At 44.5% G+C, this 27683-nt stretch overlaps 1 protein-coding gene across 1 annotated transcript in view; it reads left to right on the top strand.

Annotated features, from left to right (window-relative positions):
* The window catches only part of DOCK1 (dedicator of cytokinesis 1), a 475815-nt gene that overhangs the window by 312682 nt on the left and 135450 nt on the right, over positions 1 to 27683 (top strand). The gene's annotated exons all lie outside the window — the stretch shown is intronic.

Raw genomic sequence — 27683 nt, 5'->3', positions numbered from 1 at the left:
GCAAAATCTGAGACAAGGATTCAATATGGCTGTGGATTAAGGTTGTTGGTGAGCAGAAGTCACTTTGGCTATAAATGGGAAGGGCCCTGAGTGTACTTTAGCCCTTCTGATAGGTTCGTGTTTCTCCTCACAGTGTTAGCTTACAGCTCCCGGTGGCTTTGACTTTTTCTTTGGTCTTGGTTTGTTTTCCTTAGAGTTCCATGTTGTGATAAATATTAAAAAATGATCAGCGGCTAGGCTACCAGTTCTCACTCTGCGTGGATCTGCAGGAGCCGCTCCAGCGGAGAGCCACGCACTGGGCTGATTCTCCTCCACACTGCTGTCTTTTGTTCAGCCACTTTCTCGCACTGTCCCCTGGCACACTCACATTCCAATTCCAAAGCGGGCTTTGTGCATCCACCACTACACTTTCTTTTGAACTCAGTTAAGTCGCCACATTAAAGGACACACCGAAATGCTCATAACAACGTGTATTCATGTGCAGAGACTATTTACATCTTCCACCATGTTGGCTTCCCAGTTCCTTCCCTTTCCACCTCCTTCTCCATCTCCCTCTAGTCTAGCCGTGTATTCCTGATCCCCATGCCTCCCAGCTTTCAATCACTGGGAGAACAGGTTTAAGGGCACTACACCTTCCTGGCTAGCTTTGCCTTTTTGTCTACCAGTGGGATAATTCGTGGCAGCAGGGACCTTTCTGAAGGTCTGCTCCTCCTATAACAGCAGAGTCAGTATTGGGGCCTAAGGTCCCCTGTATGGCTGGATTCTCAGCAGACCTCTGACAAGGTTAGAGACCTCTTAGACCTCTTAGAGGGCATACTGTACCTCTAAGGTCACACACTGTTGTGGCCAAGCTCTCTCTTGGTGGGCAGGATGAGGGCGGAGTCCTGGTCATCAGGCTGGGGGCTGCTGCAGTCACCCCTGACTTGTTAAAACAGGGGTCTTGGCTTCTGCTTCCATCTTTCCACCTACCATGTCACCTAGCCCTCTGCCTGTCTCTCAACATTCCCATCCTGCTGTGGATGCCGAGATCCAACCCAACAGCGTACTATTCCTTTTTTGCCCTTAGGGTTTATTTTTGTAATTGGAAATCCCAAATTCTTCTGGAACAGTACACAGTGCTTTTTAATGGATTTCTTTCTCATCCAACAGAACAAACAAATCAATATCAGTATCTGAAACAGATCCCCACTGTCTTAGAACCATGTATACAAACCACCATACAGACTTAGGGATAGTGTGGCAACATTGCCTAGAATAGGACCCTGAACAGTGGTGTGGGGAGAGGATACCAAGTGTGGACTCCTTGCCAGGATCCCAAGGGTGGTCTTGGCTTCTGCTCCACCAGAAGGTCAGCCATGTGCCAGTCAGTGCTCGGATTGTGCATTCCATACCCCGAGTGGTAACTCCTCTAACAAAGATCAGATGTGACTGGTTCCCTAGTTGTCTCTCCCTTCCCGGATCCACCAATCTGCTGGGGAGATCATAAAATATACTCAGACATGTTTTTTTGTGATGCTTTTAAGATCAATGGGTTGTTTACAGTTTTCATGTCATCCTTGTATTATTACTTCTCTACCTCCTCCTTCCCCTCCTCCTCTTCTTCCTTCTTCTTCATACTTCATCAAAACACTCCCTCTAAGTGAGTCACTGTGGCCCGTGGTTCCATCCACATAGCACTGCAAATCTAGAGGCACCAAGACTCTGAAGCCATACTGCATTTTTTTTTTCAGCAAGGAAGTGTATTATGGTCTGTGGTCCCCAGAGCTCCTGCTCACGGGAGACCCCCTGCTGCCCGCCATGTGATAATCTCTAGTGGGTAGGCAGCACTGAGTGTCCACTGTTTTGTCAGCTTCAACATGAAGACATTTTCAGTTTTGGCTCCTTGTGCTCAAGGCTTTTGCTCTGAGGAAGATGACCTGAGAGGGAGAGGGAGAGGTCATCCCTGTCACTGTTGGTGAGCCACTAGTGCCATTGATACTTGTGGGTGTAAGTGGCACTAAGTGCATGACATTTGTCCTAGGCTCTGGGTCACTGTGTACAGAGTCTTCAGACAATCATGATAAAGTGTGTGTGTGTGTGTGTGTGTGTGTGTGTGTGTGTGTGTGTGTGTGTTCGTGTTCATCTAGTCTGCTCATCCTGTTATCTACCCTTTCTTCCCTCTGTACAATACACCAAACTGTGGTTCCCAGAAGCTTCCTGAGTCTGTATTTAAGTTTTAATGGAACAGCTGGACATGCAGTTTTACCACCCACAGCTTAGAAATCGACCAAATCAGCCTCTCTGGTCTCTTAAATATCCCCGTGCTCGTCTGGCTTTGTCTGTGAACAAACTGCTCCTTTGATGTTTAGGGCTCATAAAATAGAATTAAAGACAGCACCCATTTGATGTGGTGCAACAAGCTTGCAAATCAAGGATGTTGGGACTGTATGCCCAAGGACAGCCACTGCTTGGTTGCCAGGTGACAGAATAGTCTGACATTATGGCCTTGAGCTAGAGAGTATGCTAGTGGCAGGTGGCAAGATGACATTTAAGAAAAGCGCAGTTCAGAAGCAGTCGGATTGCGTCTGTGTGCTGGCTTCCAGAACGCTTCATAGTGTTCCCAGAACATCATGGGTGCTATTTCCTTGGAAGCCCCCAGGGTGCCTTTCCATTCAGCGGGTGAGCATTACAGCGGCCCTGGCTCTCGCATGGCCGTCTTTTCTTTATTGGTGCTTTAAGTGTAAGTGGCATATCCCACAACTGCACACTCTGCCATGAAGTCATGAATGTGTTCACTGCTGCTGGAAATGTGACCACTTGCCTTGTCTCCTCTGGTCCTGGGTTTGGGCTCACTCACCCCAGTGGTAGTGGGATTGTGTACCCATTATACACACTAGAATTTTGCCGTGGATGGGTCCTGGTAGGAGGTCTGTCAGTTGAACACAATTCTCCTTCACCTCAGAGAAATGTTACAGACTGCTTTCATTTGGCCTGTGAGACACATTTCTGCCTCATGCATTGGGTGAGGAAAAGGACAGTACTGGGGATAACTTTACAGCTTCTAGAATTCAGCTTCCTGTTCATACTGACAGCAGAGAAGGTAACAGAATTGTTTCTATGTTTGCCGGTGATTGACACTTGGTGACAGTGTCTGAAACTTTAACCACTCCCACTGAAATTCCCCCATGGGCCTTGGCTAGAAGCAGGAAGAAACTAAGTGAAATCAACACTCTCTCCTGTTCAGAACCATCAGTGTTCACAGCTGTGATTATTAATGATTTCAAGTATGCCTTCATATCGGTGTAGATCTTGTGTTTGAGGCCGTCTTGGGGGCCTAAAGGAGACTGATGATAAAGTGTGGTATGTACCGTACACACCTGCATAGAGGACCTCTGAAAATTCATGGATATGGAATTATGGAGTAGGCTTGGAACTTTCTAGTAGTCAGCAATGGAAGTGCACTGGAAAGGAAGTCCTGGGGGAAGGCACGGTGGTTGCCAGATTTTCGCTGGATGGTGAACAAGGAAACAGTCCTTGTTATTCACCAGATGACACCTGCTGTTCATCATGAGGGTCTTTCCCTGTGAGATGGTAAGCAAGAAAGTGGCAGAGGGAAAACGTCTGCTGAGAACTAATGGAGCCTCCCACAGAAACAGAGACACTTCTTACCAGTCAGTACAGTGGCCCTGACAAGGTTTGGTTGTAACTAGAATGTGCCATTCACGTTGATCACTGAGATAAGATCTCTTACCAATCAGTTAGGTCAGCAAACCCCAGACATCTAGCTGTCCCTGTCTCCCCAGGGCTGGGTTACAGTCATATGCCATCATATCTGGCTCTTCTCTTTTGAGTTCTGAGGATCAGAACTCGGGACTTTAAGCTTGTAAGGCAAACACTTTACTAACTGAACTCTCTCCCTGGCCCCCAGTGTAGATTTTGCTGACCTACTACGTTCTTTTTTGTTTAGTGGTTGAGCATCTGAGCAACCGGAAGTCAGGCACCAAAATATATTATTAGGTCCCCTATATCAGGAACTAGGTCATCTTGGCATTTGTTATTTCATACTCTAGAATTTTACCTCTACCTACCATCAGTGAGAATAAAGTTTATTTCATGTATATGTGTCAGTCTTGGATTTTGTTGATTGTTTGGCTCACTGGTTGGTTTTGTTTATTCATTTGTTTGTTTCTCAAGACAGGCTTTCTCTGTGTATGTAGCTCTCGCTGTCCTTGGACTCACTCTGTAGACTAGGCCGGCCTTGAACTCCCAGAGAACTGCCTGCCTCTGCTCCCAAGTACTGGGATTAAAGGCGTGTACCACCCCCACCTGGCTTCATTTTATTATTAATTATTTTTATTTTATATGCATTGGCATTTTGTCTGCACATATGTTTGTATGAGGTTGTTAGATTTACAGACAGTTGTGAGCTGCCATGTGAATGCTAGGAATTGAACCCTGGTTCTCTGGAAGAGCAGCCAGTGCTCTTAACATCTGATCCATCTCTCCAGCCCTGTCATGGCTTTTTTCATCATGGCCTCTTGGGGATTAATCAACCCAGTTCAGGATATGTTTGCAGTCTGCTCCTCAAGACAGCACACTTCTCTCCTTATCCCTGGGTGACTACAGCATAGCCATTTTATGTGGCCTCTTCCTGTTCTTCTTTCTTATCCCTTTCTTTTGTCTCCTTTTCTTCTCCCCCCCCCCCCCTTATCTTCCATCTTTCCCTTCTGATTTAGACAGTATTTGTCCATGATGTATTCTCCATGGATGAATATAGCACTTAGGTTTTCAGCAACTAAATATGCACAATACAAAATCGCATATCATGAGTTAAGGTGCTCATGCCTGCTTTGTCCCTGTAGTGATTTCTCTTCTTTTAAATATCACATTTTCCCACTCTTGGATAAAATGCATCAGCTGTGTTGGCATCCAGCTAGCATCCTTGCTGATCTTTCTGCCAATGTTTGTCAGGCATGTGCCCTAAGCCTTAGGGAGGGGTTTTTACTTCAGCAACACTGAATTTTCTAGAATACAACGTGTCATTGCTCAGAAAGGACTTTTATAGTGCCAGCTATGAGGTAGCTCCCCGCTGATTTCCTTCTCATAGGGGAATTGTAGTTATTGGTTTACTGTGCTTAAGGCTTAGGAAGGTGGGACTGAGTATGGAGGTACCTGCACAATGGAGCCTAGCCTTATGGAGATTGGGGTGTCTGGAGAACTCAGCTGGCAAACATCAGGCATCTTGAGAGCCCGACTATACCGTCCAGGCTCCAGCAACCCTGGGGTTCTGACTTGACATCTTTCTTTCTTTGAAGTCCATGGTTCTAGTTATCTTGTTACTTTGTATTTATTTAGCCAAACTTTTTGATTGCCTAGCTTTCCAGCCTTCCTGAACCTGGCAGCTTGATACTAGTTTTAAGCTCCCCTACCAATTACTTTTTCCTTTCGCCGCTGGCACCTGAACGGTGGCAGCCTTACTAGTAGAGGATCAACTTTCACTGCAGGAAGATACATTGAAACTCCGTCACAAACATTCTAGAGGGAAGGTTCCCTGAGATCGGTGTGCTTCCTGTAACCTTGGCTCACACTCTGTATCTTTCTAATGAACTTGGCTCTCTGTCTGGAAACTGCTCCAGCTGAGGTCACAAGCTGTCCTCCAGGGGTCCCTAGACTTCTAGCGCATTTCCAAAGTAAAGTCACAGGATTTTTGCTCCTTTGAGATTGGCCATCTTGGTGTGCTGGGATTTTCAGACAGGTAGCTTTGGGCCCAGGAATGAGGCTCAGACTGCTACATCCAGAAAGCACCAATAACCCCGCAGACCTAACATTCCATTGCCTCTGTCCTCAGAAGCTGGTGGGAGTAGAGGACAAGGGCAAGAGCTCTTCTCCCCAACAGCTTTTGGACCTCTGTGTGCTGTGTACAGCATAGCAAAGCCAGCTTCCCCAAGTTGGGGGAACCGCCAAGTCACCCCCTTCTACCTCTCAAACATCCCTTCCTCTTTATTATGCTCTTTTGACTATTTTTAATTATTTTGCTCTTTGCATAATTGAAACAAGCCATTTTCTGATTCTACCTGGTTGTTTGTAACTAATTTATTGCACGTAGCATAGATATTTTCTACCAGTGAGGTTGATTCGAATTGCCTCTTTATTTAACTCCAAGATGAGAAATCAAACCGCTCTTCAAGGGCTGGCAGTGATGAAGGGCTCTTAGGACTCTTACTTAGGGACACTCACTTCAGAGGGAGTTTGAAAAGGCAGCATCTGCTGGAGAATACTGAGGCTGTGCACACCTCTGTGCCATGTTGTAAGCGCCCAGCGACCGTCTCTCTCTCTGTCAAGTGCATGGAGCACCTCTAGGAGCCAGACAAACTGGAGAGAAAACGTTTCTTCATAGCCATCTCTCTCACACACACACCCCAACCACCACCTCAACCTCCCACGTTAGACATGTCCTAAATTCTCATTCATCACAGTCTTGGGAGAAAAAAAAAAATTTAAGCAGGGCTTTTACTGGCTGAGGACTAAGAAAAACCAGGCGAGGGAGCATTGGTTGCAGCAGAGACCGAAAGAGCAAAATTTCAGGTCAGTTCAGTGTGGGACATCATCCAAAGCAGACAAACAAACAAAAACTTGAAGGGAACCAAAGCAACAAGCTTGCTGGGTTACCTGGCAATGGCTTAAGTATTCTTTTGGTGGCTAAATGAATAGAGATTCCTCCCCCCCCCCGCCCCCAGAGGACAGGGGGCTGTGTCTACACATGCTTTGGCTGCTGTATTTAGGGCATAGAGGGTTTCTGGCATCTATGGAGTGGAGCTCAGGGATATTCCTGACCCACCTGGTAGAACAGAGAGTTGCTTTTATAAGTGGTCTTGGTCACGGTGCTCTATTACAGCAATAACTTAGGTAAAGAAGATCTGGGAGGAATTGAGGAAGGGAAACATGACCAAATGTATAAAGTTTGCAATAAAGATTATTTAAATTAAAAAAAAAAAACTGAAAAAGAACTTAACTGACGTTTAATGTGGGAGACAGCCACTCTGGGTGGAACTGACTCTGTGCAAGTGGGTCTGGACTGCATTAGAAAGATGGCTCAACAGGAACCATGCAAGCTCTGGCAAGCAATGTTCTTCCTTGGTTCCTGCTTCATTCAGGCCGTGCCTCTGGTTCCTGCCTTGACATCCCTCAAAGATGGACTGTTCTTCAGCAGTGTAAGCTTTTTCCCCTAGGCTGCCTTTGGCCCAGGGCTCTATCACAGCAGCAAAGCAAACTACGGTACTGTGTCAGCCCACACCCCTTCACTGGTCAGCCTTGATGAGTCTGGAAGATTTACCCTATGCTGTAACTTCTTCTTTAAGAATTGCAACAAAAATAGAAGGAGTGTTAGGGGAATGAGTGGGCTAATGTGAACAGAGCATGTCCCTGAAGCCTGACCTGCAGTGACTGCCTGGGTCCTCCTGCAACAGTCAGGTACTAAGGTGGGACCCAGATAGGGAGACCAGAAGTTGATGACCTCTGACATCTAACTCTCTGTGACTGTTCAGGGGCCATCAGCTGACTGCCTCTGGCAATGAACTCCCTCTGATAGTTCAGGGAATTTAGAAAAAGAAACTTGTTTATTTAGAATCTTTACATTGTGACTCAGGCTAAATGAGAAACTTGGGGTTCCTTAACTCTTTTTGAGCCAAAGAGAGAGAAAAGAAAGAATGACAGGTACAGAGAGAGACACACACATAACTAGATGAAGCAGAAAAGGGCTACAGGGCCACTTTATTGTTGTTCTTAATTTTTATACTGTCCCGGGATAATTGATCATATTGTTTTTAAAGCATTTTTACATTCCATAAGTTTACAATAAGCTTAAGGCAATAGTTCATGTCACAGGTCGATAAAACTTAAGGAGTTCCAGCGGAGTTTATATGTCTTTCCATTGAGACTGGAACCTGACTAAACATTCATTGTCTGCTTTCTAGCCCTATAAGTTTATTTTAATGTTAAAGCAATAATCTTTATGTCATAAGTTAACATGGTTTTGTCAAGAGACAAATCATCTGCCTTGGGTCTTATTATTTTGAAGACAGAAAAACTACTACATCATTTATTTTCTGTCCTTGCACCTACAATAAATTTGCCCATTCCCAGTTTATGACATTTAGTTACCAGATAGTGGCCTCATTCCTAACCTAGAAGGAATGTTTTCATCTATTGTAAATTTGCTCAAAGCCTGTTTTCTTTTCCTAGTACAATTATCCCGTGACACATGAAGGTTTATAGAGCTCTATTTGCAGCTTTTATGCTGTAGTGGGTTTGAGATTACTTGTCAGTTTAGGAGTTCTATAAAATTATTATCAGAAATTATGAAATCATCAATTTGTCTAAACAGCATTATTCCATCAAAGTACATCTTCACATTGATTCTGCAGGAAATCTGCCCAATCATTAGACTTTGTTAGAGTGGCTGAAAATGCGTATCAGCAGTGAGAAGCAATCCTGGAATGAAGTGTCTGAGGACACTGCATCTCACCCATCACAGCCATGCAAAGCAGTGGGCCATGTCCAGAAAACTCACTCGCTTGCCGTAGCTTTTCCAAGATGGATTCTGACAAGTGACCACAGGAGCTATTTATTGCCTTGGCCATTTCTACGCATGCAGAGATAATATGTCTTTGTTCTCCATCTCCAAGAAATTGATCATAGGGGTATTGATCATTAGAAACATGAACAATTCCATGGAGATGGAAAATACTTCTTTCGAGTATCAAAGGTGTATTGTAAAGAATGAGACACTTTCTTCCATGAACACACTCATTTCTTGTGACATTTGAATATATTAAATTTACAGATTTGCTTGATTTGTAATTAAGTCAGCCAGTGTCATTGGCTCTCTTCGCTAAGGTAGTTATTGCAGTTGGCCGGGACTTGGGAGGCTCACTGGCTCATGCAGTTGCCTTTGCTCCCAAGCATAGTCTGTTGAATTGTGGAACTGCCTCAGCGCTGTAGCATGTCAGAGCTATAGGCTGTAAGGATGACCCCACTCTGGCTTCTGAGATGTGGCAGGTTGCATTGTTACCAGAAATGTATGCAGCGGAACAGACTACAACCAGTCTTGCTCCTAGGCTGGGAGCAGTGGGCTATAACTCCCCCTGCTCGCAAGGTTCCTTGGAAAGATCCACTGAATAGGAAAAGGCAAAGGCTTGGTCATAGATAGGTCCTTACTGAAGAATGGAAACAGGAGTCACTGGTGACCTATTGAAATGGTGGCATAGATGGTGTTTACTTTAGGGCCATGGTATTGTCACTATATAGAATGCTAATTCCTGTCCTCCCTCCTTTTTTTTCTTGCTCCCTCCCTTCATTCCTTCCTTTCTTCTGTGCTAACAGTTCTTTACACACACACACAGAGAGAGAGAGAGAGAGAGAGATAGAGATAAAAGAGGTTTAACTGTTTAGATACACACATTCTAGGCAAGCGTCTTGTGGAGGGGTGTGTGTGTGTGTGTGTGTGTGTGTGTGTGTGTGTGTGTGCGCGCGCGCGCTCGCGCGCGCACGCGCGCGCACTCGTGAAGGGCCTCAGTAACTGCAGCACTTCCTCTGATCATAATGTTTCTGTTGGTTGACATTTAAATTTTGCCTTGAAGACCTGCAGAAAGACACTGACTAGAGTCACCTCTGGTAACTGTCCAGGTAGCAAGGCTTCACATTTCTCCAATGCACTGTCTTCAAGAGACGCTGTTCTTACAGTGAGCTTGGCTTCAGTCCTAAATGTGAAAGTGCATAGTTATCTGCCTGCCGGTCACAAGGTTAAAAATAAGGTTGAATAATATGTTGTCTCCATCTTCAATCCAATCTGACCCTTGTTCTCAAATTCTAAAAATGGAAATGTGGGATTACATGCCCAAATCTATGAAGGAATTATAGCCATGGCCAATGAAGTTCCTGTAGAGAATCAGAATGTGAACAAGGAACATTCTCCATCCTTGCTTCTCATCAGAGCCCCTTTCATGTGGTATTCACTGTGCTTTAGAAGAAGCTCTGAGCATGACTGTGAGAATACTCTATCTAGTTCTTCGAAATCTCTCCAACAACCTTGGAGCCCTGTGCCTTGTCTACCACACAGTAGGTACCCAACAGTGCTCACGTGGCTGCCGGTCTCAATTAATGAAATCCTCCTAATGTAGCTGGGGATGACCTTGAATTTCTGAGCCTTCTGCCTCTAGCTTCCTTGTGTTGGTTTATTGGCGTGCATCAGCACACCTGCTTCATGCTGTGCAGAAGCTTGATCTCAGGGCTTTGTGCATGCAAAGCGAGCATTCTGACAACTCAGTTACACACACACACACACACACACACACACACACACACACACACAAAACCCATGGGAAATATCAAGAAGTCAACTGATAAGAACATGAAATCCTCTGTGGCAGATTCTCTACAGGAACGAGGTGCACATACTTTCTCATGTTTGGGTCTACAAAATTTTGTAGATGCCAGTGTGCAATGAGCGAAGACTCCTTCTGATGCTCTTCAGGATCTAGTGATTAATGAATTCCCTTTAACCGAAAGTTGTCCCAAGTTTACCTGCAGCGCCTTCTTGCAGATCTCAGTCTGTAAACCTGGCTCCAATCAGCGTCGCTGCTGCAGGCCCGGGAGCTGCTGCCTGCTGGAGCTGGCTGCTTCGTGGTTAACCTTTCCAATAAGGCATCAAAGAAGGGGTTTTACTTAATATTGTACCTGTCAAATTCCCAGAGCTGCGAGTAAATTGAAGATACAAATTATGTTGTAAAGAGAAATATTTTGTGTTATTCTACAGTTTGGTTGATTTAGGAAGAAAATGAACTCTGACGGCTTGATCTTTTCAGTTCAGCAGATTCTAATGGTCCAAAACAAAAGCCCACACTACAGGCTCTTCTTCCCTTCCCGTTTATGAGCAGTGTGGCTACAAGCTCTGCCTATGCTGTACATCCAAGACAAACAGCCCCATGCTGGGGATGCACAGGCACTTGGGAACAGCTAGAGACTGCTGGTTGTTCACATCTGTATGTATAAATGAATACTCACCATCCCCATGAAGGGAAGGAGGCCTCTCTATGTCTGCCCACTTGCCTCAGTGTTTTTCACAAGAAAGGGACCTGTGTACCCAGTCTGTCTAACTTGTGGCTGCTGTTGCCATGACTTCTGTGCCTACATAGGAGTGATCACTGATGGCTATAGGAGATGCTCACTGGAGTGTACAAAAAAAAAAAAAGTCGGTCAGAGAGTTCTTCACTTTTCCATCGTGAAGCTCATGGCCTCCCTGGGCCAAAGATTCTCTGTGTTCCCAAAAAGCATTTTGTAACATTACTACCTCAGACTCTGCCCTTCTGATGCACTGGGGAGGGTCATGGAGTTTAGAAAGATGACAGAGTGTTTTGTAGGCCTAGGCTTCTTTGACAGGGACTGAACTGTAAGTGCCTTCTACTTTTGGTTTCCTTACATGAGGTCCTTTGGCCCTCACCTTTGCTAGGAATCCCCTTTGCCCTAAAGAAGAAGACCAGCCACAGTGGGTGGCAGTTTTGACTCTTTCTTTCTCTAAGTCCCCAAGCGCAGCCCTTGCCACCCCAGAGCTGGCTTCTTGCCATTCCCCATAGTGTTCCTAGGATCTGCTTTACTTCTTCAGACTGATTTTTGCTGAATAGCTGAAGTTAGTAATCACTGGGAGGAAGGGGTTCCAATCAACTACCGCCCTGCAGGTGATTTGTAGATGGAGTTTACAGAGCAAATGGAAAAGTGGGTCAGTGTCTTTATCTTTGTTATTAGGTAGGTTCAGAGAATATAGAGGGTTGGTCATTTATGAATAGTTCTTATAGTTAAATGTAGTTTGTTCATAAGTCACACCTTTCCTGTATTGTGAAGTGTGTTGAAACCTGCCAGAAACCATAGTGAAAGGCATTACTCTATTTTCACTGCTGTTCTGCCTACAGGATGGATTTGGGCTAGCTCCCAGCCTCAAGAAATTATATCTACATAGATGCCCACAGGAGCTAGTGACTGCTGGGTGCAGGAGCTGGAGGGAGCTTCCTGGGGCAGAGGAAGAGCCTCTGCATATAGGTGCTTCCTGGATTTGTTTTGAACACCAAAGTGACATCAAAGTTAGGCTCCCTAGAGACTGGGCATCAGAGCAAGGAGGGTGAACAGGGGTTCAGGCTGGAGAGCTGACCAGAAGCTCTGGAATAATCCAGACCATAGATGGCTTTGTTCCAGAATGAAGTGGTCATTCTGGGGGGGGGGGGGAACTGGAGCATTTGAAGCATTTCTAGGTAGAATCAAATGACGCTAAGCCCTGGATATGAGGAGTAAAAATGATACAGGTAAAAAGGTATCCTCTTGTCAAGGTTAGCTAGGGGTTGATTGGCAGCTCTTTTGTGACAGGAAGCAGATTAGCAGGGTGAAAGTATTCACAAGCACTTCCATTATGCTCAGTGTCTTTCCCCCACCCCCACTCGCCCTCTCCTACAGAGAGGAATTGCACCATGTTTACACTTAATCCTGAAGACAATTAAGGACTGAGAAATAGGACAATGTGCTGTGGAGGGCCACAAGCAGGTTTGTGTGTGGAACCTCTGCTTCTCAACCAAAAACTGCTGCTCATCCTTTGCTCTTCGATCAGGAATGCATGGTCTACTGCAGACTGTGTGGAGACAACCAGGAGAAGGGCTCAGCTAGCAAGTGGGCTCAGCACTCAAGTTAGACATTACCATTCAGGGCACCATTAACAGTGACACGATACCACCAAGGTGCCCGGGAGAAAAACAGTATGTCACTAGAGACAGGGAGTAAAGGTAGCCAGGAGTCCCTGTGGCTGAAGATGAAAAGTCCACACAGCACAGGGAACTGGGGGCAGGGTTGGGGGGAAGCAATGCAGAAAGAAAACCAGCAGAGAGAAGACAGTGTTGAGCTCCTAAGAGGTGTACCAGTTAACAGAGAAGTGGCCACCGTAGAGGTCACTGCTGATGTCAACCGTGTCCATCCCCACGCAGTTAGCATATGTGTGCCCTCTCTGGGTTTTATGGTGCTTAAATTCATTTTAAAAAAGGTATGTTTAGGGATCTGGGGTACCATGCTGGTTTTTCTGTATTATTTCTTTGGTGATGGGGCAGTAGCAAGTGATTGAGAACTCTGATGGATGATGAAAAAGTTGATGTGGATTTGATGGAAGTTGGGATGGCTACAGCAATAGAGAGATGGCCTTGATGGGAGGAGAGTTGATTTACTGAGTCACTTGGGGAGAGAGTCAACATGTGTACGGATATAGGAAATCCTTAGATGGCTTCTATTTCTCAAAACTAAAGTTTGGTCACTAGCAGTAAAGGGTCAAGGAAATAGTGGGGGTGGGTTGGGTCCATCTACATATGCAGTGACCAGGTTAACTCTACCTAGGGCATTGACCATGTGTCCCTCACCAGATGGCTTCATATGTGGTCCTGAGATTCATGCTGTGTTATGTAAGGTCTGGGAGAGGCTCATGAGTACAGGAGTCTAAAAAGATATATCACTTTAAATAACTGCTACTAAGTCACCCTCCCGTGAACATTTCTAGATGGATTTTTGTCTTTTAAGCTTCAACAAACCCTATTAGCCATCAAAACCCACTGGTCTCTCAAAATAGCCCTCTCAGGCTCCTCCTCTGCAGGTGTACATGGCAGCCTGGCCCCGTGGCTGAGATGGAATGCAGGAAACAGTGTTCCCCAAAGAGGGAACTTGTGTCTGAAGCCCCCTCTGGCTTCTCTTAGTACATCTCTTTGGAAAAGTAGAGCTGCTTTAAAGCCCTGTTGCTAGTTTTTCTACCCTGCAAAGCCAGTTTCATAATGTTTAGGTATCTTTCCAGACTCCTGCCCCTTCACTGCCCCAGCTTGAAATTCCTGGGAGGCCCTGCCTCCCATTTCTTTTCTTGAATTCAATTCCTCTTGTCCTCACAAATGACTAAGAAGTGGCTCAGGATGCCTGGTGGCTCATGGACATCCCAGGACCCAGCTGTGGTGTATTTGAAGCAGGTGACTTACAACTCTCAGTCCCTTTTCCATTGTATTTAGAAGTAGATGTCTTCTCAGACCTTCTTTGTCTGGCCTGAGAAGTCTTGGAGGCAGCAAAGTGAAACTTGATTAGTCCAATCACTCCTTAGTGGAGGCCATTGCATTTCCACGTTCTTACTGCAGAGTGCAGGAGAATAGAGAACTCACACAATGGTGAATCTTACAGACAACTCCCTGTGGCTGACCTCACCTTGCTAGGCTCTCGGAGACATAAGAATTGCATCCCTAGAGCTAGCGCCCAGCTCACAAGACACACACTTAGTTTCCCTTTGAGAAAAGGAATACAGTCCTGGACAGTATTGGAGCATCAGCCTTTGATGCAGTTTCTGCATTTACAATATTGTGAAATCATGTCATCCAATACAACCATATTTAGTTCCAGTTGTTAATCAGAAAGTTGCTAAGATGGTTGAGCTTTAAAATCTATAGTGTGTACAGAGCTTGGGACATAGCTGAGTGTACAGTCTTCCCTATGCATAAGACTCTATCTATATTCAGTCCCCAGCACTGCAGATAATACATAATAGTGACACATACACATCAGACAGGCTTTATCATGATTCTCACCCTATATAAATGCACACCCATTTCCTGAAGGTCATCGAGAGGTCAGGCTTCTCTTCCACATTGGGTTGTTAGTGTAGTTGCCCAGGTATATAACTCACAGCACCTTCCTAGAACTAAGTACCTGCAACAAGCCAACTTTTATGCCTTAGAAGCCAAGTAAGAACTGAAAGCATCTAGCAAAGGACTTTGTACCCTGTGCAGATTTTTCCCAATTCCTTATTTGTGTCCTACATATTTCTATAAATTACTAATTTATGATAACAGACTTAATTGTATCCACTAGGTATGCATGCTTTGTTCCACCTGTGGAGTTTCATGTTCTTGTCACTCAGGGCTAATATTGAAACCATTGAGCCCTATGGTTTCAATATTATATAGGTTAAAAGGAAGTGCCCATTAAAATAAAACTAGTTTTTGTGATTCTTAACTTCAGTTCTGACTAGAAGCAACGTATAATCACCTGGGGAAGAGTCTCTCTGAGGCGTTATCTGCAAGCATTGGTCTGTGTAATTGCCTTGTAATATTACCTTGATTAAGTTCATTGATGCAGGAACCAACCCACTGTGGGCAATACTATTCCTTAGGCAGGTAGATCTACACTGTATAAGAGTAGAGAAATTGAGCTCAACACAAATAAATGAGCACACATGTATTCATTTCTCTCTTTGCTATTTGTGTGTGTATAAGTAAGTAGCTACAAGTTTCTGCCTTGATTTACCCCCAAAGATAGACTATGACTTGGCATTGTAAGTCAAATAAACTCTTCTCCCCTAAGTGTCTTTTTAACAGTTTTTTGGGTTTGGTTGTTTTTTTTTTTTTTTTTTGGTCACCACAAGAGACATGACAGCAAGTACCTTATTAGTCAGTGCTGAGTGTGGTCAAGTTTGCACATAGGTTTTCGTAAATGTTTTCACTTTTCTTTTAGAAGGAAGAGACATCAATGACATGGATTTACCTTCCCCAAGTAGAACATCACATGTTTAAATGAGTAAACTTCTGTAGTTCTCCAGCTGCTGGGTCTGCAGTTACTCATGAACCCTTGAAACATTCTAGGGCCTCAGGAAAATAAGAGCAAGGCTTTTGTTTTTCCTCTAAGATCCAAGAAAATAGAGTTAGAGAAATGGCTCAGCAGTTAAGAGCTGCTCTTGCAGAAGACCTGTGTTCCCAGCAGTCACTTGTAACCATCTGTAATGCAGCACCAGGCAATGGATCCACGTCCTTAGCCTCTGAGAGCATCTTCGTTCATGTTGATGCATCCACAGACAGACACATATGTATACACATAGCAACAGGAACAAATATTGAAATATTTTTAAAGTTCTAGGAAAATATTGTCAAGGAAGCAAGCAAGGGTTGAGTTCAGTGGACCAGAAGTTCAGCTCTCTGTTTCCACCTGACATCTCCCGCCTGGTCTGGGGGAATTAAGCAAGGGTGAAGGAACAACGAGTAACTAAATTCAGAAACTCATAGAAGAGGCCAATGGAACTACACAGTCTTCTAGCCTTTCCTAATCCCAGGGCACTGATCCTTCGTGTCCCATGACAAGGTAAAGTACTTTCCTGCTTGACAGAAGAGGAGACAGGGTAAAGGGGCAAGTATTTTGTTCTTCTTCCTGGTCTGAGTGTAATCACTGATTTCAGCAAAGTCTAGGATGCTCTGAGCATTGTTTACCCTATGGAGTATTTTCTAGATGGCAAATAGGATGAATGACAGTGATCAGACACTGAGCAGCCTGAAGCCTCTCTGAGTGCACATAGTCTCTGGGAGCCACTGTGCCCCACTGTAGCTGATAGAGGTGCCCTGAATATGCCAGGTCCCCACGAAATGCATGGTAAATTAACAGATGTTCTCCTTTCTGCTTTATAGTTGGTAATTTTCCAGTGTCTCATTTTGCATGTACAGGCATGAATCTAAATACAAGTTTTTCCCATAATAAGTCACATTTGCAGTATTGAGAACATGGTTAGACTTCTATGTGACTTTTACACAAACTGTCATCAAAGATCATGGAATTCATAACCAAGCATTTAACCATTAATTGAGCTTTCAGTCTGGACCTCATACTTTACATTATTTATTTAAAATTCTCCCAGTAGCCACAGAGGTCAGGTAGTATAGTCCTTATATCAGGGGTGATGGAGCTGACCTTGGTAATCTCTTCTGAGCACAGCAAGATGTCCGGCTAATCAGTAAGACTGGAACTGAGTTTGCCAGGCTCCAGGGCACATGCCCTTAAAAAAAAAAAAAAAAAAATCCCCACTCAATTTACCCACCCTCGCCCCTACTCCATTCAAATTTCCTTTCCATAGTTTTGTGCCATGTGGAGGAAAGGTCAAGACCTGAGGTCATCAGGCCAAGTAATCATATAGGCAAGCATTGTATCCCCTGCACTGCACCACCACAGCCTCCCCCCGGCCTGCCGAGCAATGTCTGGGCATGCATACAAAGCTTTGATTCAGAGAAATCTGTTGGTGCTCACCGCTGCCTGTCCCTGTGTTCACCTTGCTCAATGCGCTTTGGATGGGGCATAGAAGGCAGGCTCCCAGCCCGGACTTCCAGACCATCCCCTGCCAGGCTGCAGTGCTAAGAGGATACTGCAGCCCTCCTCCTGCTCATGGCTCAGGAAGAACGGACGTGCCCAGCAATTTATAAAGGATTATCACACGCCAAGGCAATATTTGCTTCTCTCCCACATTCTTCATTCACCTACAGCAGTGGCTTTCCCCCAGTATCTCCTTATAGCAGAGTTGTAAGGAAGTGACCTTAACATTGAATCAAATACCACATACTATTTTTTTTTTTGTATGAGAATTTCTGTGGAAATTTTAGAAATTTATTTCATATACTTTTTTTAAAAGAGAGGAACCTTTGTTCTTTTGTTCTTTGAGTAAAATGTGCTGGTAGTGAATATCTTTTTTTTTTTCCTGTAAGGATTTTTCTTTTTAAGTCAGACAAAACTGCTTCGTGTCCCATGCAGCCAGCTCCTTTGTCCTCATCACCTTGCATTGAGACAACTCTGGCTCTTGGAAAACTGTACAGTAAAGGGAATTATGGGAAATCACCCATCATCCTGCTGGGGAAGAAGCAGGAGATCAGCTAGTTGCTCTCACAGGTACTCAGCTTCCTCTAGGCAAGCTTGGCAGTGGTGAATTCGGGTAGACCTTCTATCCATATCTGCTTGAGAATTGTGTGCAAGTAGGGTGAGGTGCTCAGTGCGGATGTACAGCCCGGTCCTTCCAGAATGTCTTCCGTCTGCCCAAAGCTGCTCTAGAACTATAGAGAGGGGTCTCCCTCTCCTACCTCCCTTCCGTTATGATACTCTAAAAGTGAGGAACAAGCTTATAAATGCAGTGCTGGATTGTGTAGACAGCCAGTTAAGCCAGTTTGCTGGGTAGGCCACTGACAACCCCTGACTTGCAGAAGATAGACTGCGTTTTTTAAGGATAACAGTTCAAGTTGTCCTCTGGCCTCCACATACAGATGTACACATACACAACACACACACACACACACACACACTCCCCCCCCTTCTCTCATTAAGACAGAACATTTTCAGCTCTTCCAAACAAGAGCAAAGGTGATGTCTCAGCCTGGGTCCATGTTTCTTACTTGAGTTAGCAGTGGCCGACACTGTTTAGTTTAGCCAGCTACTCCTTTGAAATTTACAGTAAGGCCACATTTAATATATTTCCATTTAGCAAGTATTTGTTCTCAATAACTGCCTTTGCTCTTTATTTGATTTGGGGAAAGAGGGCCTGGTCCTCTATATTTTCAATGTAACTAAAAGTAAAGGCTCCAGGGCTTTGCCCCTGATGTAATTTTATTTTTAAATTGAAAAGTGGATTTATTTAATGTCCTCCAAGAAGCAAATTCACAAAGCTCGGCAGCCCTAAAATGCGCTGCCAAAGTTGTAATTGGTAAGAAGTTAGCAAGAAAGAGGGATTAGCTTGTTGAGCCATAGCGTAGCAAATTGTCATGGTCTTGAGTAGTTTTGTGGCTTGTTAAGAAAATGATCCTGAGTTTAGTATGCATCCCCACACTGTAACATTAGAAAGCCCCAACATGAAGATACTCTTTGCAGGGAGAATTTGTAAATGGATATATTTTAACTCTCCTAGAGGAACATATGAGGACTTATTCCAGAGTGCCCAGGAAGAAAGTCTCCCTGTTGGCCAGGAGGCTGTGCTACCTGTGGCCACAGATACTGAACAGGTATGGGATATCCTAGTAGAACTTTCCCATTCATCTTTTTCTGGGCTCCTTCCATACCATGACCCTCTCCTGGGCATCATGAGCTGGGCTGCACACCTGACAGGGCACCCAAGATCACATTGGAACATGAAAGGTGTTTGTTCAGAGTAAGCTGTGCTGACTCAGCCTCATGAGACCCCTGGACCTACCCCAGTTGCAGGTCATAGATTCATTGTGACTTTGGGACTGGTTTGAAGAATGCATTCCAACTCTCGAGGTTGGCTGTTCCTTGTGTGAGCCACCCATGCCCATCCCCCTTCCCTACCCTTCTTATCACTTTCACCCATATCTCTTCCTCCTTTGCCTCTAACTTCCTGGAAGAAGTTCTGTTTCAGGGAAGCTATGTAAGTACCCAAGCCTGATATATTGTGGCAGGAAGGGAGGTCTCGTAAATGGAGGCTTCCCAGGCAACATCTCTTGACAGGGGTTCAGAAAAGGTGTAGAAGTTGCTCTAGGATCTGGGCTTCAGAAGCACGTGCATGAGTGCATGCCTATGTATGTGTGTTTTGTTATCGATCAACCCCTGGGTCCTGTGCTAGGCAAATGTTCTACCACTGGACTGCATGCTAGCTTCAAGGGTGTGGTTTGACAGATGCAAGCAGAGAGGACAGTTCTGAAAGGAACAGAACATACTAGCAACCAGAGATATACCAGCTTTACTAGATAATCCGTTGTTAACCCAGAATAGGAGAGTGTAGGGCTTGGTAGGACAAGATCCTGGAGAGGAGTGAGAAGTTCAGCGATGCTCTCACAAGAAAGCTGAGTGACCAGCTCAGAATGTATGGTTTCCATATAAACCAGGAAATGACATTTCCTACTGAAGGGAGCTGGTAGACAAGTCTCATATCACAGAGGATCTGATCTTAGTGACTTGCTTGAAATCACACACATGCATTCTCTACAGTCTGATTTTTGAAAGTCCAAAAGGGTCTCATGAGTGAAGTCTGGTTTTCTTGAGTGGTGTTTGTTCCAAAAGGCTGTGGGGAAAATCTCTTCTGTTCTGTCTCCAGTATTTACAGGCTGCCTGGTTTGTTGTTGTGTTGAGGGGGTCTTTGTTTTGTTGTTTTGGCTTGTGGACTCTTCAAGGGCAGGAAGATATGTAAAGTCTCTTTCACTGACTCTGACTCTTGCTTCCGTATTTCCACCCTGGAACCATGAGCGTGATCCAGGATAAAAATCCCCCTCATACTGTTGGCTGGTTCTTCCTACTGCCGTGGTCTCACACAGCTTCGTGAGGAATGAGGAGGTAAACCATAGATGTTTCTTCTCTCTCCTTAATTCTTCTACCACTGAAACTACCTCTAGATACCCTTGCTTAGGGGAGGTTTGGTACAGGGTTTATGGGTAGAATGATCCACCCTCTTCTTTTGCAACAAATTAAACTTCACCCACTCTGTCAGAGGTCAGCCTCTTTTACTCATTCTCCTGCCTCAGAAAAGCTGAGATGTCTGTCTCTGTGAAAATTAGTTAAACCCTATTAGCTTAATCAACTCTAGACTTTCTCAAACCTATTAAACCTCACCAGATTGTAGCTTGAACCACAGTGAAGCAAGGAAAACTCCATTGCTTCGGTAGTTACAAGACTTTCCAATGACATCCTGTCGTCCTTCTATACATGGGGTCAGAGAATCCTATCAGGGTTTCTGTGCCTGCAGTTCATTCGTGGCCCTCGGAGTGACTACCTGGGCCATTGTCCTGCTGTTTTTCTTTATGGAAAGAGGCCACGGGCCCAGGCTGGTTGGTTTACTCCTTGGTGAGATGAAGTCCTTCCTGTGGGCCTGAAACAGGGCAGGTTTCCTCAGAGTTTTGCAAATCATCAGAACCTAGCCCAGTGGAGCAGAGTTGTCCTCACAGCGCCGAGCCTTCACCCTGACAGAAAGCTCATCTTAGGAAGGAACTGTGGCCAGAATTCTGCTGCAAGGATTTCTTTGAAGGTGGTGTGAGCCCACAGGAAGGTCCTTTGAGGAAGCCATGGTTTTCCTCCCTGCTCTCTCTGTTCCATTCGCTCTCTCTGTTCCATTCGCTCCCTCCCTCTCTCTTTTCCATTGCTCTCTCTCACGCTCACTTCTTGCTTTGCTTCTTTGGTAGACACGGACATTCAGTCAGCCCCAGTCTCTCTACCACAGCTTCTTCCTGAGAGCTAGCTCTGCTCTGGTGACAGCCAGTCGTCACTTCTTTACAGGAGTTATGATTTTAGAGTCTTTTCTCCCCCGGCGTATAAAACCAAGCAAATGCACAGCTTCTAGGACCTTCTTCCAGTGGATCGTTGTCCCAAGGACAGGGCAGATGGGCAGCGTATCCTTGGGGACCTGTTGACAGTCTAGGTGTTCCTGGGTCTAAGTTGGGACATGGCATCCTTTGCTTAACTCCATAAAGAGACCTCAAGGCCAGCTGCCAGTGTCTCCTGCAGTACAGCCTGCCTGCTATTTCTCAGCTTTAGGAACCATCCACTTTCCTCTCTGGGCTGGGCTGCCAGGCCCCTGTGCTGTAGTTATATGGGACTGATGACGTCTTGTCTGCCAAGGCAATGGTTTATCATCAAACGGAGCTGCTAACTCGGGCTAGCTTTGCAGTCTTGATCTGGGTTCTCACAAGGGAGATCAGAGAAAATTTTAGAAGTCCCCTTATGAAGTAGAGGAGCACTGGAGGCTGTTTGCTTTCGGTGGGTCTAGGTAAGGACAGTGTGTGTGTGTGGGGGGGGTGTATTTCAGGGCTGCATGCAACTCTTGTAGTTTCCTGCAGTTTGATTTCCCCGTGGGTCTTACTTTCTTGTTGCCACAGTATAACGTCGGCATGCTGTGCTTTTTACTTCCCCTGCACCAAGCATTTGTCATCCTCTCTACAGAATCTTGGATTCCTGTTCCCTGCACCCCACTCTCAGCCACACAGGAGTCAGTCCAATGGTTGGACCATTTGCCAGCCCATCCTCTCTGTGTGCATTTAATTGCTCTCAAGTCGCATCTGGTACAGATAACGTTGTAGTGAGCGCATTCGTGCGTACTTTTTCTATATTTTGGATTGCTTCCTAGGATTCATTCCCAGAAGTGGGATTACTAGGGCTCGGTACACACTGTCAAATTCCTTTCCAAAAGGACTTTACCTACTTACTGTACCCATGCCAGAATCCAGTATTATCTTAAGCAAGAAAAGTTCATTTAATGCAATGATAAAAGTTCTCTTATTTTGATTAAATTAGCATTTCTTCAACTATTTGCAGGGTAAAATAATTCTCACTCATTTTCCTTGTAACTCCTGCTTTGGACCTCTGTATTTATTGGATTTTAATCTTTTTTTTTCCTTTAGAAATATTTATTTTTGTTTTGTATACATGTGAGTGCTGAGTTAGGTCTATGCACCACATGCTTCAGATGCCTGCAGAGGTGAGGAGAGGGTGTTGGACCCCCAGGAACTGGAGTTATGATGGCTGTGGTCCGCCATCTATAAGAGAGAGCACCTAGTACTCTCTCTACTTAGGTCTATGCAGAGTCTAAGTAGGCTACAATGTTGCACAAGGGAGCCATTTGTAGCTGTCTCACAGTTGTCAAGGTCTTCTGTTGTGTTTCTTATTATGCTCAGGGTGTCACATGTAGCGTGTTTCTCATGGCTTCATGGTGTTCGTGTTTCTCACAGTCTTCAGGGTTTTACATACGGTATGTTTCCCATGACCATTAGAATGTACATATGGCATGCTTCTCAGAGTTGAGGGTCTAGTATGTGGTATGTGTCTCACAGTCCCTGGGATATGCTATGGGTTATGTATATTGCACATAATGTTTTAATAATGTACAGAGTACAGGAAGTTGTATAAAATATACATGTCTTAGGTGCAGACTTATAGAATCGTTTCTAGATAGCAGGCAAGTCATCCTTTGACATGCCTATTTTGTTAGTCGTAGCCTGCCTGCATACCCAGTCAGGCCCGTGCTTTTCAGGCACATGAGACAATCCCTCCCATGAGGGAAAGTCATCACATTGACATTTAGAATTATTTCATATTGCTTTTGACTTTTAATGATTCTTTCTTTATCGTTTTTTGTTATGACTGTGAAGTTCAGAGTTAGTAAACGGGTGTTTGCATACTTTCATCTCTGCCTTTTTTTCCCCCAACAGGAAAGCATTATTATTAGCTTGTTCTTTATATATACATCATTGCTGAATTTTAATATAAGTAGTGCATATATTCTAAATTTCATTTTTATTCTGGTCAGATGGGGAATAGGGAAAAGGAAGGGTAGAGGTGTGTTGTATGTACATGAGTGTATGGTACATGTATCCACGTGTACACATTCAGAGGTCAGAGCATTACATCTACTGTCTTGCTATACAACCTCTACATTATTATGTTGAAGACAAGTTGTCTCAGTGAACAGGAAGCCTACTGCTTGGATTTGGTTGGCTGGCCATTGAACCCTCAGGATCTACCTGTTGGCAATGCTTCTCTGTTTCCCTCTGTCATGCAAATGAGCTCTCTGGAGACAGGTCTGCAACCACACTCTGGTGTTTCTCATTGGTCCTTCCTCTGTTCTGATGGCTGTTGGATATGCTTGTTGTGTTCCACTTATACTTCTAGTGTTTTCTGCCCGATCTTCCTAGTCAAAGTCTAGGTAAAGTCTATTAGACGTTATCTAATAGCTGTGTGTATTCATCTTGTTACAGGGTTGCCCATGTGTCTTTATGGTAGGTTCTTTGCAGTAGATTGGCTGGATGGGACAAGTCAATTTGCCATTCTACAGGATAATTATCCAGTTAAGCTTTTCACTAGAAATATCTAAACACATTTAAGTTTAAAGTAGGATGCCAACATATACTTTTATAAATGAGCTGGTTTTGCCTGGCTTGTTTTATGACCATCCATGTGTTTGTTCCTATGCTACCATTGTTCAGACGTAGAAGAACCCGTAGTACCTCTGTTATTGCTTTACCTCACTCTTTCTGTTCTTCTTCTGAGACTCCTGTATTTACATGGTAGACCTTGGCATCTTATCACACGCCTTTCTAAGTACCATGAAGTGTATATGAAGGTTCAAGGACAACCTTTATCTTCACCTTCTACCTTGTTTGAAACAGTCTCTTGTTCATCACTATGTACACTAGACCAGATGCCCACAAGCTTACAAGGACTCTCCTGACTCTCATCCTGCCATTGGAGCTCTTGGGTTACAGAAATGCTTTACAAAGGTTCTGGGGGTTCAAACTCAGGTTCTCATACATGCACAGTATATGTTTTATGTGTTCCCCTTTAGCCTTTTTCTTTCTGTCTCTGTGTTTATCTAGCTATTGGATGTATATTCAAGTTCTGGTTTTCTTTATCCTGTTCTGTGATCTGCTAATAACCCCATTTGTTGTGGCTGTAGAGTTCTCATTTGGTTATTTTCACTAACCAAACACTAAACTTTTCTGTTTGGTCTCTCAGTCTCTTAAATACCCTTGGTTGCTGTGTTCAGTGGGTCTGTTTTTATGAGGATTCATGACTTATGGTCATGTCTTGACTTCCTGTACGCTTGGATTTTTCAGAAATAATGATTGAGATCCTATTTCAAGCAATGAATTCATTAAAAAGATGATGCTGTTGACTTACTTTCTATCAAATCTACCTATTTTTCTAGGTTTCTGTGGTTTTATGTTTTGTATGTCTATATGAGATAAAACAGCCTTTTCCGTACTTCTCAAAGAAGGTGACAGGTGTTTTAGGTAGAAAAAAGAAGAACTTTATATTTGGAGCTAGTTGTAAGTTTCCATACAACTGTAAGAAATAACATGGATGGTTTCATAAGCTCTTTGCTCAGTCTCATCCAGAGCTAACATCTTTTATAGCTAGAATCCCCACCAAGAAGTAGAGTTCTCCTTTACTGTTCACCACCACATCCCCACCTCCTCTTCCTTCTTCCCCTCCTCACCTTGGTGCATTTCTAACAATTGCCATCTTGTCCCCTGGGCTGTAATTTTTTCATTATTACACTAGAAAGTAATGGGATTGCACAGTTGGTCACCTTTCAAGACTGGTGCTCTTTTTCTTCACCTCTAGTACTTCATCTGAAATCCATCTAAGGTGGATATAACAACTCAATCTCTTTTGGTGTTGTTGAGTAATAGTCCATAATGTGGAATAATGATGTTTACCACAACCGAAGGTCATTTTTCATAGCTGTGGTTGTTATGAGTATTAGTGAATAGTTTCTATGTGGGAACAAAAGCTTCCATTTCTCTAGCATGAATACCCAGGATCCCATGTCAAGGTAGAGATCTGGGACCCTAGCACTCTCGATAAACTGACCTTTCTTTGGGGATTCAGACGATACCTGGGACATCCCTCACTATTTTCTCTTTCATTCTGTTTTGATAAAAATTGAGGATAGGCAAGAAGCTGTGAAAACACTGGTCCTGAACAGCCTTCACCTCTCAGTGTCTGACAGCAATGAGGAGGGCCATAGGCAGGGAGAACAGTGGAAAGTAGCAGCATCTGGCATAGTGGTTCCCTGTGGGTTGAGACCCCCCCCACTAGAGTCATTTATCAGATTTCTGCATTTCAGATATTAGCCCTATGAAAAATCACGCTTATGAAATAGTAATGAAATAAATTTATGGTTGATGATCACCACACATGACGAACTTGCATTAAAGGGTTGCATCCTTGAGAAGGTTGAGAACCACTGCTCTAGAGTTCAGCTGAGACCTTTGGCTCTGAGAACTTGACAGCACTCTAGAACCCTTCTAGTGATTCCCTTTTATGGCTCCGTCTTAGGGTTTTATTGCTATGAAGGGTCAACTTGACCAAGGTAACTCTGATAAAGGAAAATATTTTGTTGGGGCTAACTTAGAGTTTCAGAGCCTAACAACCATAGCTATGAAATGATTCAGTCCATTATCATCACAGTGGGAATCGTGGCAACAGCCAGGCAGACATGGTGCCTGCAGAGCTGAGAGTTGCACATCATGATCTGCAGGGAGCCAGGAGACTCTATCCTGCACTGGACAGAGCTTGAACACTAGAAGACCTCAACGCCAGCCTACACTGTGGCATCTTTCTTCAACAAGGCCACACATATTTCAAGAAGGCCACACCTCCTAATAGTGCCACTTCATATGGGCCAAGCATATCTAAACCATATAGGCTTTAATCAGCTCCCTATCCTCCTATGATTTCTCCTCCATCCCCGTCTGGGGTACTGAATGTTCGAAGACCCTTCAACTGCTACCTAAACAATGCAGGGTACCTATCTCTTTTAGGTAAGCATGCTCTGACAAAAGTAGCATCAGACTTAACCATGATCATTCAGTATATACATTCTTTCCGTGAAGGGAATGGCTTCCAGGAGCCCATGAAGCACAGCTCTAGGCCTTTATTTGCTACAGGTTGGCAGGGCCTAGCTCTGGATAGGTGAAGGCTGCTTCTTAGCCTCTGTCTCACTGCTTCCTCTCCTGCTAAGCAGTAGTTGCAGGCTCCATGCACTGAGCAGGTAGGACCCAGAGTTCAGGAACCTAGAAGCTAGTCAGAACCTAGGCACCAGCCACTGCAACTGCCCCCAAGTGGGGGAGGATCACTTTAGTTGTTCAAGAGTTACACAGCCTCTGAAGTAGGGAGCTTAGGGTCTAGGAAATACAAGCTAAGCTGTTTGGGCGTCCAGCGTAGAGAATCAGAAGCAGTATCGATTGTAGGGATGCTGACATCGGACTGGCTATGTCCTATTTGTTGAACTACTCAGTTACCAAACTGCTGGGGTACATTGTTCTGGGCCATGGCACCTATACAATCAAGTCACGCCTTTAGATAAGCACCTGAGTGGTACTGGTAGGATTTAGCTGCCACCTGAAATGGCACAGGCAGTCACCTGGGTCAGTCATCTGTTCAGCAGCTGAACAGGCAGCAGTGTGCCTGTTACTTCCAGTGACAAGGTTTCATTGAATCTGCTGGAGGAGGCTGCAGCCAGGTACAGTTGACCTTGCCCAGGGCAGTGCTTGGCTGAGATGCCAGCTAACTACACTGCCAATGTGGCTGAAAGTGTTTCTGTCACTACCTTCATCCTGATTTCAGCTCAGTGTGAACTCCTGGAAGGAGACAAAGAAAGGTAATTCAAGAGAAGTCTTGCCTGGACCTGATATTGCAGTACCAGAATGGGCAGCATAGGAAAGTGTCCCTCAGTCACCTGAGTGAGCTGAGCAGTCTGCTTATAGAGACCAAACAAGAAGATTTGGACCAATCCCTATTTGACCAACCACAGCTATTTATTTTGGGCCAATCACAGTTATTAAGGCTTCTGTTGTGGACCAGTCACAGGCTTGCCACAGGAATTACTATCTTTCCACCAGAAAATGTTCTTCCATTCTGACCAAGGTGGAAATGATCTATCCAGGCCGTGATTGATTGCAGAAAGCCTGGTACAAACTGTTCAAACAGTCCTGGCTCAGGCTCTGCATACAGGAGCCAAGGCAGAGGGCTGCAGTCTTTTGCATAGTTTTCTCGAGGCATCGTGGAGCATTTAAGAAGCCTGCTGTGGGCATTGGGAGTGGTCTGACTCGCTCTGCAACTGGCAGTGCTGTTGCTCGAGGCAACTTAGACGTCCAATGGCACAAGAATCCAAGGTTGCTAATTAGGGAGTGTTGGTTTGCCCCAGTCCCATATCTTGGCTTCTTTACAGGAAAAATGGTTGTCATAAAGTATTTAAAATAAACTAATTAAAAACCAAAAGCAAATAACCACCACCAATAACAACAACAAAATAAGTCATTAATACTAGAAGTGATTTTGATAGGTTTTAAACAGTGCTTTTGCAATGTCTAACACCTGTCCAGTGTCCAGGCGAGGGAGGTCCTCTT

The sequence above is a fragment of the Micromys minutus genome (genome assembly GCF_963924665.1).
Source record: "Micromys minutus genome assembly, chromosome: 2".
NCBI lineage: Eukaryota > Metazoa > Chordata > Mammalia > Rodentia > Muridae > Micromys > Micromys minutus.
The sequence above is the reverse complement of the archived record's forward strand: the minus strand, read 5'-3'. Positions and strand labels throughout refer to the sequence as shown.